Source organism: Periplaneta americana, chromosome 4 (assembly GCF_040183065.1).
Source record: "Periplaneta americana isolate PAMFEO1 chromosome 4, P.americana_PAMFEO1_priV1, whole genome shotgun sequence".
Taxonomy (NCBI): domain Eukaryota; kingdom Metazoa; phylum Arthropoda; class Insecta; order Blattodea; family Blattidae; genus Periplaneta; species Periplaneta americana.
Genome location: NC_091120.1, coordinates 67,426,806 through 67,440,398, shown reverse-complemented (window position 1 = coordinate 67,440,398; position 13,593 = coordinate 67,426,806). Strand labels below are relative to the sequence as shown.

The 13,593-nt window shown below is 36.9% G+C and overlaps 1 protein-coding gene across 2 annotated transcripts in view; it reads left to right on the top strand.

Annotated features, from left to right (window-relative positions):
* The window catches only part of spri (Src homology 2 domain-containing protein sprint), a 728,544-nt gene that overhangs the window by 293,079 nt on the left and 421,872 nt on the right, over positions 1 to 13,593 (top strand). The window lies entirely within an intron of this gene.

Here is a 13,593-nt window from a genome sequence, read left to right as displayed (position 1 = left end):
ATGCTCACGCACATTAGGTACATACATACATACATACATACATACATACATACATACATACATACATACATACATACATACATACATACAGTCGCCCTCGGTAGCGCAGTTGGTATAGCGCTGGCCTTCTATGCTCGAGGTTGCGGGTTCGATCTTGGCCGAGGTCGATGGTATTTAAGTGTGTTCAAATGCGACAGGCTCATGTCAGTAGATTTACTGGCATGTAAAAGAACTACTGCGGGAAAAAATTCCGGCACACCGGCGACGCTGATATAACCTCTGCAGTTGCGAGCGTCGTTAAATGAACCATAATTTTTACATACATACATACATACATACATACATACATACATACATACATACATACACACACATAGGCTGCGTACATTTGCATGTATAGGCATTTTTATAATATGGCATTGCTTGCTTTTGTAGTAGGATACAAGATACGGAATATGACAGTAGGCCTATTTGTGCGGTTACGGATAAAATTTATCTGACTATTACACTTTTATTACGTCATACTACTTTTGACCAATAAAACAGTACGGAACGACGCTTTTCAACCAATCATGGCTGCTTATCCTGCAATTTTTATTATCTCCTTAGTATTTATTTTGTTTGCCATCATTGTACTTTCAGTAATTGTTTGCACTTTTTTTAAATTATTTATGTTTATTTCAACATCCTTAATTAAAAACTTTTCTATGACTTATCTTGTTTATACCATTTAGGTTATGTTATAGCTTCTGCTGTAATAGATTATGAATAATCACGTATCAGAGATTGTTTAATATACAGTATATGGATAATTGAAGTGGAATGCAACCGTTTTAATAAAAATGAAACTGAATCAACCAAGCCTTCTTGACTAGTAATCTCCCATAGAATTAAATGAAAACTGGTAACGAGAGAATAGCTCATCATAACACACTACTGCCATCTAGCGCAATATTTGTAATGATGAGATGGTACAATAATACATTTGAAGACAATTTAGTATTTTAGTAAGTCATTTATTATTTTATTGTATTAGAGTACTTTATTTCTTCTAATCTATGTATACTTTCTTCTAATCGTGTAATAGTCAATTAAATTCCAATCGAGTTTTTATTTTTTCCAGATAAATAAAAACCTCTAGTGAGATTACTGTATATGAAATATTAATATTATAATATGATGAAGTTTTATATCTAGGTGTATATTTCTGCATATATTCTTTAACTAAAGTTGGTTATTAAATGTTGTTGCACTTGTGTGTAATTGTTGTACAGAGATATAAATTGGTTATAGACTATTTCGTTTATATGACGTCATTCCATTTTCGATCAATGAAGTGTAATGACATTTTGAATTTCAACCAATCACAGTCACACTTTGCGATAATTTTTGCAGCTAGATTTATCGCTATCAATTTATCGCATGGTCGTTTTTGTCGCCAACTGTTTCCCCGTAAATTGATGATCATGAATACATTAAGATGCAACTACTCGGTTAAACTTTTCTTTCAACTTTAAAGCAATGAATGCAAGATTGATATTTAATATTAATTAATATATTTACGCAGTGAAGACGACGTTCAAAACGGCGCACCATATAGACACAAAATCTTCATGCTTCTTAATTCAACGTACCTTTTAAACTTGATTCTTTCAATATTCTTCCCAGATTGCACGCATACGCGATTGGAATATTGAACTATGTAGATGCAGCTTTAGTTCCGTTACACACTATTGCGAGAATACGTTTGTCGAGCTATTAAAAATGCTTTCGTCTAACACTGATTGTAAGTAACGGTCGAAATAAGGCACAGCTGACATTGGTCCTGCTCCCACAGGTAATATAACCTGTAAGTAGCCTACAAAATTTGTATTTTGTGAATGAAATTAAACAATTAATAGAAAGTCAGATGTTCAAATTTATGTAACATCATCGCATTTCAAACCCAAAGACCTTGCATAGTAATAATAAGGTCTTTGATCAAACTGCCTTCCGTATGGCATAATAAAATTCGTGTTTTAATTAGGCCTATCTATACAGAGATGGCTTCACTGTGTAGCAATATGTCTCGCTGTGAATACATAAGCATTGGTATATAGCTGTCCCCACTGTTACTGTTAATAGTACATTATGCAACGATCCTATAATGATAGTAATTAAGAAGCGAGTATGGATGTTTATGAAACGAGCGCAAGCGAGTTTCATAATTTTCATACGAGCTTCTTAATTACCATTATAGGCGAGTTTCATACGACTTTTTATGCTCGACCATATTTCTAACTTGAAATTATTCAGATGTATACATTTTATTTGTATCTGACAAGATCGGAAGTGACCTTGTTCTAGGTCGTGAATTGTGAGATGTGCGCAGACGCGAAAGTATTGATTTTTTCCGAGGAACAATTATGTCATTGACCTTGTGTAATCCCGTTAAACTTGGTATAACCTTGATTATTGAATTCGACATTGAAAAACGAGATGACAAATTGAATTTATTTGAATATTATTTACAATTAACGCTAATTATTATAGTAACAGAACATAACCTTCTGCGACTGTATTGGATTTCCAGCCTCCGTGACTTTTCGCTAATTCTCTTTCGATTGCATATCCGAGAATAATCGATACTTGCGGTTTTATAACGGTACAAAGCTGACTTGTTATTGGCTGAACACCTGTAAGCTGAGTTGTCATTGGCTGCAAACACCTGTACTTTAATGAGTAGGTGTACTTTAATGACATGCATTAAAGGACTGCTACCAGGTGTATAATTACTACATTTCGGCATGGTCGAGCATAAATTAAATTATGATTTCAGCAGATAATGAAAATGTATTTACGTTATGATAATAAGAGAAAAGTGCAGTACATGTAATTAACATTGTTAAACCTGTATTTCGCTTTTCGCAATTGGCATTACGGAATAATAACTTCGAATTTCTTTATTTTAGTAATCGATATTCATCTATTTCTACTTCACAATGTCTGAATAGGTTAAGTATTCGTAAATATACAATTATTAACATTTTGTGATCGAATTTTAGGGATATATTATTTACATTTTTATTTTATTCACGAAATAGTCCTAATAAATGTCACTCGAGGTCTGAGATTTCCCAGATAAATCTCAGACCTCTCGTGACATTACTACAGATAATTTGTCAGCTGCGATTTTACTGATACAAACAGGACTCGCTTCAATACCTGTTACATTGTATTATCATTGGAAATCTATTCCGAGAATTTCGTTGGCATTTACATAACAATAAAAAGCGCATTCTAGCAGTAGGGCGGCATCTTAAGTGATTCTGATGCTCGCAGTTGGAGAATAAATTATTCCCTGTTCGTCGAGACGCCGCGAGAACATAAACTTCAAACATTAGCTTTGAATTGGATATTGTGAGCCATAAATATTGGAAAAAACTCACCCCTTGCATATGCATTGCTGACCCCGGCGTAAATCACATCATCTCGGCGCGTCTGCAGATGATCCATCCCTTCAGATGGTCACGGGTCCCTCCTCCTCCTGTCTTCTTCCTACTACTCTTATTTTCACCGACCTTGCAATGTGAAGCAGACGTCACAAATGTCTGAATTCTTGACGAGGCAATTTCCGTTTTCCAGCGTTTATAATAGAGGTAGTCAGACGTGGCGGGTGTGCAGACAGGAATAGCTTTTCCTCAACGCCTATGCAGTTTCTGTCCTTTTTTCCGTGACAGTCGTTAATAAAACATGCTTCCCGTGGTCGTTTATTTTAATAAAAAATATTTCATTTCTATTTACTATTCGAATTTCCTACACTCAATAATTTACTTGGATTACTTTATTCTATTATGACTTTTCCTAACTGAGCATGTTGGTGTAGTGGTCATCGCTACCGCATTGTATTCGAGAGGTTCGGGTTTCGATCATAGGAGCCGGGCACCTTGACTTGAACTTTTTTTTTTATCCATGCTACTCCAAGTGGATGCTGGGATAGTAATAATTTCAAAGGGCCGCGACCCGCCTTCTTCTCAGTCCTTAACAATCCTTCACAATCACTTCTAGTACCTATATCATCTATAGCCTAATTAAGAAAAAAGATAAGATATTTTATTTAAGTAATAAATTGTACGTTTTCAGTAAAATTTGCATAAATTCACTTAAAATGGATACTACAGAGTGTTTCCGAGGTGGTGTTACAAACTTTCAGGGATGATAGCGAAGGGCACATATATCAATTTGAGATAAGGAACCATGGTCCGGAAATGACCGAGTCGAAAGTTACAAGCAAAAAATAGTTCTGTGGAAATGAAATAATTTTATTCCTCTGTACACCTTATTTATGTGTATTTATCTGTACATCTTACACGTACTGTATTCATCTGACGTTGTTTACGTTGTCTGCTTACAGTATATTCCATTCAGTGCGCTGTCTAAGGGATGGGTACAGGAAACTACACTAAAGCAATGCAGATAGCGTAATGTGTAACGGACATGGTCGGTCCTGATATGCATGTCTGTAGACAGCAGTGTATGTGTACAAGTTGCAGTGTCCAGTCGATCGGTCCTAGTGAAATGGAGGAGTACACGAGAGCGGAATAAGCAGACCTGATTTTCGAATACGGATGAGCCAATGGGAACAGTAGACAAGTTCACAGATTGTATCGGACCAGTACTCACGTAGGAGACATCCAGCCCTTACCATTTTTCCACGACTGTTCCAAAGGTTAATGGAAGGAGGGCACGTGGTGCCAAATTACAATTCCATTTCCACACAACTATTTTTGCTTATAACTTTCGACTCAGTCATTTCCGGACCGTGGTTCCTTACCTCAAATTGATACATGTGTCCTTCCCCATCATCCCTGAAAGTTTGTAACACCACCTCGGAAACACCCTGTATATTCATTTGTTGTAATAATTTCTGCTATTATGTTTATATATAAGAAAATCGGCAGTTAACGGTAATATGAATATTTAAATGAATTATTGGCTTGTGATGAGAATCCAAGCATGTTCTTTTTCTTGTCAATATCTGTAAGATCTAACTTCTGTAAAAGTTCGCTCACTATTCTGCTGTATTCATTTAAGAAAGACCGAGTCACCTCTTGAGACATCCGATATAAGAAGGTATAAAATCTTGGACTATAATCGTAACAAGTTGAAATAATTACCCATTTAATTATTATTTAGGAAAAACTTTCTTGTTATTCCCTTGATACGAACTTCACAATTTTGCAGTATATATACGAAAAATCACGAAGAAAATAGCCTATATAGATTTTATTTGGACTGAATCGTTCTTTGGTACCTTTGTGATTCAAAGAAGAGTGTCATTAATCTTTACTAAAACCACAGAGTGGCCCATAAATACCTGACGGTTTAACAATTTTTAATCAATGTTCATTCAAATATATAACTTATTGACGTAGAAAAACACAACTTTGATGGAGTTACTAATGTCTAAATTTCTGTTTAAATATATTATATCCTTCAGTTATACATCCTGATTTTGCAAACACTATTCCATTCTAGCAAGAATACAATTATTTTATAATAATAATAATAATAATAATAATTATTATTATTATTATTATTATTATTATTATTATTTTTTTTTTTTTTACTAATACTATTATCCTTGCCTACACAACAAGACACTTTCTTTGATTCTTTCCCATGTTCATTGTAATTTTCAAACGTTTGTTTTCAAACATAAAAGTGCTTCATTACAAATATTTGAATTACGCAAAATTTGTTGATACGCTCTTCTGGTAATATGCCCTCGATATGAACCACCGAGACGAGATGGAGAGAAAACATTTACCTAGCTTTTGGTTTCACCGCAGACAAGTGCCGTTCCGAAATGCTGACAAAGAATGTTATCGTGTGAATCGCGCTGCAAACAAAAAAATTTCCACCAACAAGAGTCGGCCCACTCTTTATTTAGGGAAGAGTACCTCAATGGAAATCGAATTTTTTAATAATCACTGTATTTTTTCTTTACAATTCATGTATTCGGAAAGTAGAAACAGAGTATAGTGAAGTAGTGTGTCTGAGATAGAAGTTTATCTTGCTGGTGTGTACCTTAGTTACCTTCAAACAGGACACGGCATCTTTATATTGGTTCAGCAAATAATGGAGATCACTAGAACTCAGTGACTGCAGCCGGTGTCTTGAAAAAAGTGCTCCTGTGCATTGTAAGCATAGCGATATCCCGCCGTAACCTTTCCAAACATCTCCGGTGAAGTGGCGTGGAGCCCCTTCGTCCTTCTTGTGTGCGCGAGATTAGTATATTCTGTTCGGCGTTTGTTTTGTTTCGGTCGAGTCGCTCCTTGGAGGTTGCTAGGGTAACTGGGCGGATTCCAATTAAACGGATGTCACTTGGAAGTGCCTGCGATTGTCTTCCCGAGTGTCCGACAGCAATGGCGTTATTGCCAGTCGAAATCGTTCCCCCACACCTCGTGGATGCTTTCCCGCAAATGTTTTGATATCTTGGTACAACTACGTTCAAATACAATGCAACTCATTTCTTCCTACAAGTACAAAGAGTCGTACTGAAAGTCATGAGCAACACATTGCTATAATTTCAATTAATAAAATGTAACAAAAACGATTATATGATCATAATCTACAGACTTTATACTATGTATTGACATATTGTGACATCATTAACTTCTATCATGTGACCACAGGCAATGTTTGCAAAATGGTCGACGACGATGGTTCGTTTCGATAGCGTGTTGTCATTAAATTCCTTGTTAAAGAAAAGAATTCTGCTGCTGAAATTCATCTCAGACTTCAGCGTGCATACGGAGATGTGTGCATGGGCGCCAGTAGTCTAGTGTTAGGAGATGGGTGAAACATTTCGAAGATAGGAACACGAGCATCCAAGATGAGCTCGTAGCTGTCGCCCACGAACTATCTCCACGGAACGCAACAAGGAAAGAGTTGATGAGTTCTGGGATGCATTTTGGATGAATTTCTTGAACCTGGACAGACCATAAATGCTGTCCGCTATTTTCAGACAGTTTTTAAGCTCCGTCGTGCATTGCACGAGAATCGCCCTAGAAAGAAGATCATCCTGAAACACGATAACGCGTGACCTCACACTGATCGTGTCACCGTGGAGAAAATCAGAATATTTGGGTGGGATATTCTTCCGCAATCTCCCTACAGTGCCGACTTGGCACCCTCCGACTACCATCTTTTCGGTTCTGTAAAGGAGCAGCTGCGAGGCCAACACTACGAGACGCTGGAGGACACCCGGAGAAATAGAGACTATGTTGAAAAGTGACAGAAAAGTCTGTAGATTAAGATGATGTGCCTGGTTTGTCTAAAAAATAAAAATTAAGATTTATAACAATGGGTTGCTCATGACTTTCAGTATGACCCTCGTAGTTTTCTCAAAGAGTAGGCCTACAGACTTGGATTATAGGAATACAGACCCAATATCAGTAATTGCAGTATTTGTTTAATGCTATGTGTTTTTATATTGTATCAGTATTTTTCACAGTATTCGAAATGCCGAACTTAACACAGTTAACTGACCTAAGTAGTCATCACTTCAGTTATCATTATAACATAGTCCTTCTTATTATAAAGCCGACTCAAAATTATAGTAAACACCGCTTATTGTAATCACGGATATTATCATCAATCGGTTTATGTTATTTATAATTTTTAATGAATTCCCGTACGGACTAATAATAAAACACTAAAAATTCTGTTTACTGTTATCATAGATTTGGTTAATGTTATCACCAGACTGCGGCGCAGGGTATCGAATCTCATGAAGTTACGAACGCACTGACCACTGTGTTGTGTAGATCGAGGGGAATGGGAGAGTGAGAGTGCAGTTACTCCTTGCCTCAACTTGTAAACATTCAGTCACGTAGGACACAAAATAAATGTTCACCTTTTCAAATATAATACATACAATGCATTTTTAGTACAAAAAATAATTGCCTAACATTAAATGTTTCAGTTTACATTATACTGTACAAGTTTTAACAATATAAAATAATCATTTGTGTGTGAGCAGAAAAGAAAAAATATACAGCACTTACAATTCAATGACCCGAATACAAAGTACATTCGCAACGTATCAAAAGAAAACTTTTTCACGAAACGGTTTGAAATACTATTGAAAGAGATGTTGGCATGTGCCAACATTATATACAAATATCGATGAAATTCTTTTTCATGTTTTATGTCTGATTTTGATGTTGAAGGCCAGTTTTGACTGTATAATTAAATATTTTCCATGTACCTTTTGCTATTACACTGCATTTGAAAGAATCGAGTTCTGTCATTTATACTTTTTTAACAGTTTGCAAAATGCAGTGTTTTTTCCCCTTTAATAAGAAAATATTCTTTTCCGAACTTCTCTAGAAGTTCGTTCTGAAGGGAACCCTTCGTGCTCTTAATTTTCGACAAGTTCCTCAGTAGTGTGAATTATAAAACAGAGAAATTAACACTAACACAAATATGCATGTATAAATAATCAAATAAACAAATGCAAAGAAATAGAATATGCATTCACCTAGTTGGAGCACTGTACTCCTTGTACCAATTTCAGTGATATGGAGGCACAAGAATAGAGGCTTACTTACCGTAATTAGGCCTAATTCTGAATGCTTCTCCCCCAAAATGAAATATACTGGCACAGCTACTGCCTGGAATTTGCGACCTCTCTATGCCTACGCACTGACAAGCACTGATGGGGGCAGATAAAAAAGTTAAATTTTTTTCTTGAACCATGTTAATGTCAAAAGAAGTACTTTTACAAATTTTGGCCACTCGACCGCAATTACAAGGGCCGTAAAAATAAGTTCGCCAGGGGCCGTTAACAGAAAAAAACACAATTTATTGACCAAATTTATTGGAACACACACAACAATAATTGTTGAGCTATTTTTCAACATTTTTTTGATCGGAATTGAGACATTTCTCATATCATGGGATCGACAGAGAGAGGTGCAGACGCAGTCAAACGCTGGTTCCTGTATGAGTCGGCTGATTTCTACGACACAAAAATTGATCCCATGGTATGACAAATGTTTCAATTCCAGTGGAGGATATGTTGACAAATAGCGTAACAATTGCTGTATGTGTTTCAATAAAATTTCCATGCAATTGTGATTTTTTCTATAAACGGCCCCAGGGAAAATCACTTTCTGGACGGCCTCGTAATTGCGGTCGAGTGGCCAAAATTTGTATAAGCACTTCTTTTGACATTATTAACATGGTAGAAGAAAAAATTCAACTTTTTTATCTTCCCCCATCAGAACGTTTGCTTGTGAGCTACTGGGATTACCTGACGAAACCGGGAGGAAGGTAAGGAAGTAAATGAAAATGAATTTTTGCTAGTAGTAGCTCGATGAACTTTGAGCGTTGTATACTTTGGCTATGCTGTAGTTAATAAAAATTTGTTATCAATAAAGCGTATTCCTTCCTTGTGAGTTGTATCTGGGTCGTTGATAGTAAGACCTAGAAGGTGGAGCGTAATATATTCTGCGGATACCTAAGCTTCCTCTGTCTCCATAAACCAACTGGATCGGTTTCACGAATTTTGCTCTCGTTGTTACGAAATTCGTAGTTGCCATGCGGCGAAAAACAAACGACCTGCGGTCCGAGCGTAAATATTTATTAGCGGTGACAACGCATGGCGCATGCGTGATCCACGGTGAAGACGCTTCGTCCATACTTAGTGTATAAATGAATATACGTGCCAACACAAGGGGATGGGGGTGAGTTATAAATGAGCGGGGGTGGCACACGAGACGTGACGTTGCAGCCCGTCTCGTGATTTTTAATGGCGCATTACACCCGCTCTTCCCCGGGTAATTAACTGGCGGGTCCACCTCTCGACTAATCGGGCCGGCTAATTGCTTAATTCATTAACGTCAAAACAACTACGACATCACACCGTGCGGCTGTCTGCGATATGTCGTTCAGAGGGTGTTCGCGAAGCAGTGACAGAGTTCGAATTATCGGAAAAATGGGCTCCTTATCGAAGCACGAACGATAATCTCAGAGTTTCATAGATCAGTGGAGTTGAGGAAATTCATGATCTAAAATCTCCTTTAATATGTATGCAACTACAGGCTTACATTGTGCAAAATATGCCCAAAAATGATCTATCTATCTAAAGCGCTTCGGCAGGTTTTCGCGCTATGTCCTCCCCGACTCTCCTCCTCGGCTCATCTCTATTTCCTACAGCTGCCTTCCAGTTCTGAACATGGTGTAGATTGGCAGCATCATTACGGACATTTATTGCCATCTGGTCTGTCAACATCTCTTCCATCCAAAATGTTTGAGTACCTTTTTGGGAATGCTTTCCTCTTCCAATCTTTGAAATAATTCAGCCTGTCGTAGTCTTCTGGTGTGTGTATGTTAGTATATTGATTTTCTATGTCATCCTATAGGGTATAATCTTCTGGTTGTATCTAATTCTGCACATCCCATTAGAGAAAACTGGGCCAAATATCCTCCTGAGGAAAATACATTTTGCAGAGATGAGATTCCTTAGATCAGTGGCTTGTTTTACTCTTCGTGATCATCAGAAATGTACTATTAAGTGCAATAATGAAATATATAGGCCTATAACGTAGGTTAAATTATTGAAAAACAGTAGAAAGATTGGTTTGAACGTTTTACTGGATTATCGACGTCAAGGACCCAAAAGTATTGGTAGACCGAAAGCAAGATGGAATAATGATTTCTCTCGAGAACGGAATGGGTCATGGGGCAATCCTTGTTTGAAGAAGCAGGATAAGAAGAAGATAACGGGAATAAGTGCATTGAACACACGTTAACTTTGTGTCATAAATTATTGTAATGGCACAGAAAAAATAAGGCATAAGGTAATTTTTTTTTGTCTAGAGGCGGCCACTTTACTTCCGTCATTCACCCAAATGTTTCCATTTGCGGCAACGCGCCGAATCTTTTAATTCTTTTAGCTGCCAATAGGCGTTGCCCTTGGTGCACCAAAGGTTACTAACTACTTAGTACGTGATGATGAATTATTAATGGAGCAATGGTGGAATTCCGTGGAATGCCGAATCTCTAACCGTTCGGCTAACGGTGCGCCAGTAACGTAAGATATATATAAGGTATAAGAAAATAAATTATCCTTTTCTTGTCGGCCAATGTCTTTCAAGCTGTACAGAGTTGAATTGATATAATTTTGCAGATTGACGGGGGCAATAGAATACATTAAAATAAATAAAAATCTACAGGGTGATCCTTTTGGGTATGGATAAAATAAAAACACGTAAAACATTTACTACTGAACTTTATTTGTTGAAACTTTGTGGGAGATTCCTCAGAGCTCAATATGACCCCATTGCGCACCTTGCACGACTCATAACGGTGATGCAATTCCGCCCATGTCCGTTGTAACATAAGAGAGGTGGTTTTGTTAAAAGCTTCAGTAATTTTTACTCTCAGATCATCAATGTTCCTGGATTTCTGTAAATAGACAATGTAGCCTATTTAACAAAACCCTACACGAAGGAGTCAGGAGGGGTTAGATCTGGGGAGTTTGGGGACCAAGCCAAGAAAGAGCTGCTTCTCGTACTGAGTTTCGCCTGCGACATCCTGCATGTTTTTTTTTTTTTTTTTTTTTAACATAGAACCTGTTTCTACAATGTTCGATACCACAACATTATGGAATCGTACGCACACCGTACTCACGTCGAAATTCCCTTTGAACTCCTTCAATACTCCTCAAATTTAGCATACCAAAGAACACATTGTGCCAGCTGTTGATTTGTAGTAGACATTTTAATCATCTATGATTTTCATTTGTCATTTCAGATTATGCATTGTTGGTTGTCATATATGGAAACTCCCACCTTTTAATCATAATATAACCAACAAGAAATTTTTCCTATTATCATAATAGCTCTATATTAATAAATTATTATTATCCATACCCAAACGGGACAGACTGTATTACGCATTTTTTGTAAATTAAGTGCATAGTTAATTACAAAACTAGACTGAAAATCAGCGTAGAATGACAACAGCGCATCGCTGGCTCACCTACGGATACACACAGGGACTCAGGTCTTAATAGCAACAGCATTCCGTCTCTTAGTCATGCAGCAGTGTTGCCAGATTTCCTAATGGCAGAAAAAAAACTAATATTTTTATTTAATTTGTAAGAAAGGCGTCTATTTTATTGTATAACTACAAAGGGATAAATAATTTCTTATTAGTTTCTTTAATGATAAGAGTAAAAATCAGAATCTTGCGTAAGATAGGGCTACTTATCGTGTAAAATAGTGCTAATATTTACGGGAAAATTATTTTTTTCTGAGAAAAGTATTCATTTGACACTAATATGGCATTAGAAGTTTTTTTGTTCTATTCTATCAAAGAAATAAACCATCAACAATCTGCAGATTTATACTACTTCCACTCTGTATAATCATCAGGATAAAAGTTAGTTACTAACCATATGTGTAAAGTTCTGTTATGCTTTCATGCTCTATGGTTGCAGACAACTGTAGTATTTCATAGGGAGATTGCTAAAATACAGAAGCAAAAATCGCAAAACAATGAAAACTGATGTGATTTTCTTACCCCGGTGTTACACGGACATGTACTTCATGTGTAGTAGGTTTAATTTATGTAGAAGTGTAATCGGATAAAATCATTGGAAGTGTAACGTATGCCGAGGCACGCACATGTCCCTAATTGTGCTGCGTAACTCATACGTCCGCGGGGTGGATGGCCACTCCATGTTTTTACATTTCCACAGGAATCGGGAGGAGCTAATGATAAAAGTCATCACGGCACCCTCGTGCACCCCTCGTGACGGCCTAATCAGGTGATCGATACGGCCGGTTGCAAATTCCATAAAAAAAAAAAAAGAGAAGCAAATCCGCTCCATTTTCACGGTATATATTCCGCAACTCTTATGACGACGGATATCCGCGGAAGCTGTTTGCCACAGTGTGAATTGGTTTCCGTCGTGTCAACTGTTGATATAGACGCGATTTACAAGATTTAGGCTTCTGATTTGTAACAACTATGATCGCAAGTTGTAACCCCAACTTACTGCCTATAGTAAGATTAAAAAGTATGACAAAAGTAAAGAAGATCCTTACGTAGACCTCAGCTATGTGTACATAGAGGGAACTTGTGGAGTCCGTGTTCGAAATCCACGCAGTGCATAAGCTTTTATCTGTTCCTTGTGTTATTTCACGAAAATCCCGCCGGTATTCGTCGAGTTTTGTTTCAAAAATTGGAGAAGATGTACAGAATGGAAGATGTTGAATCACAGTATCGTCACGGAGTAAATCCTTAAGGGGTTAGGTACAGCTTACAGCAGTAAAATTTTGGAGATATTTGTAAAACACTCTCCTTCTGCTATATGAAAAAAATATTTTTACGATTAAAAAAATTATTTACATTTTTTTTTTTTTTTCAAAATTCAGTTCACTGTACAGTGATGAAGGGTTTTTCCCTCATAACTCAAAAATTATCCAACTTTCTGCGATGAAATTCTTTGTGTATATTTAGGGGAGAGTGGGTAGTATCGGACATCGGGTAATATCGGACAGTGAGTTTCTTTCATCTACCACACGATGATAGTAC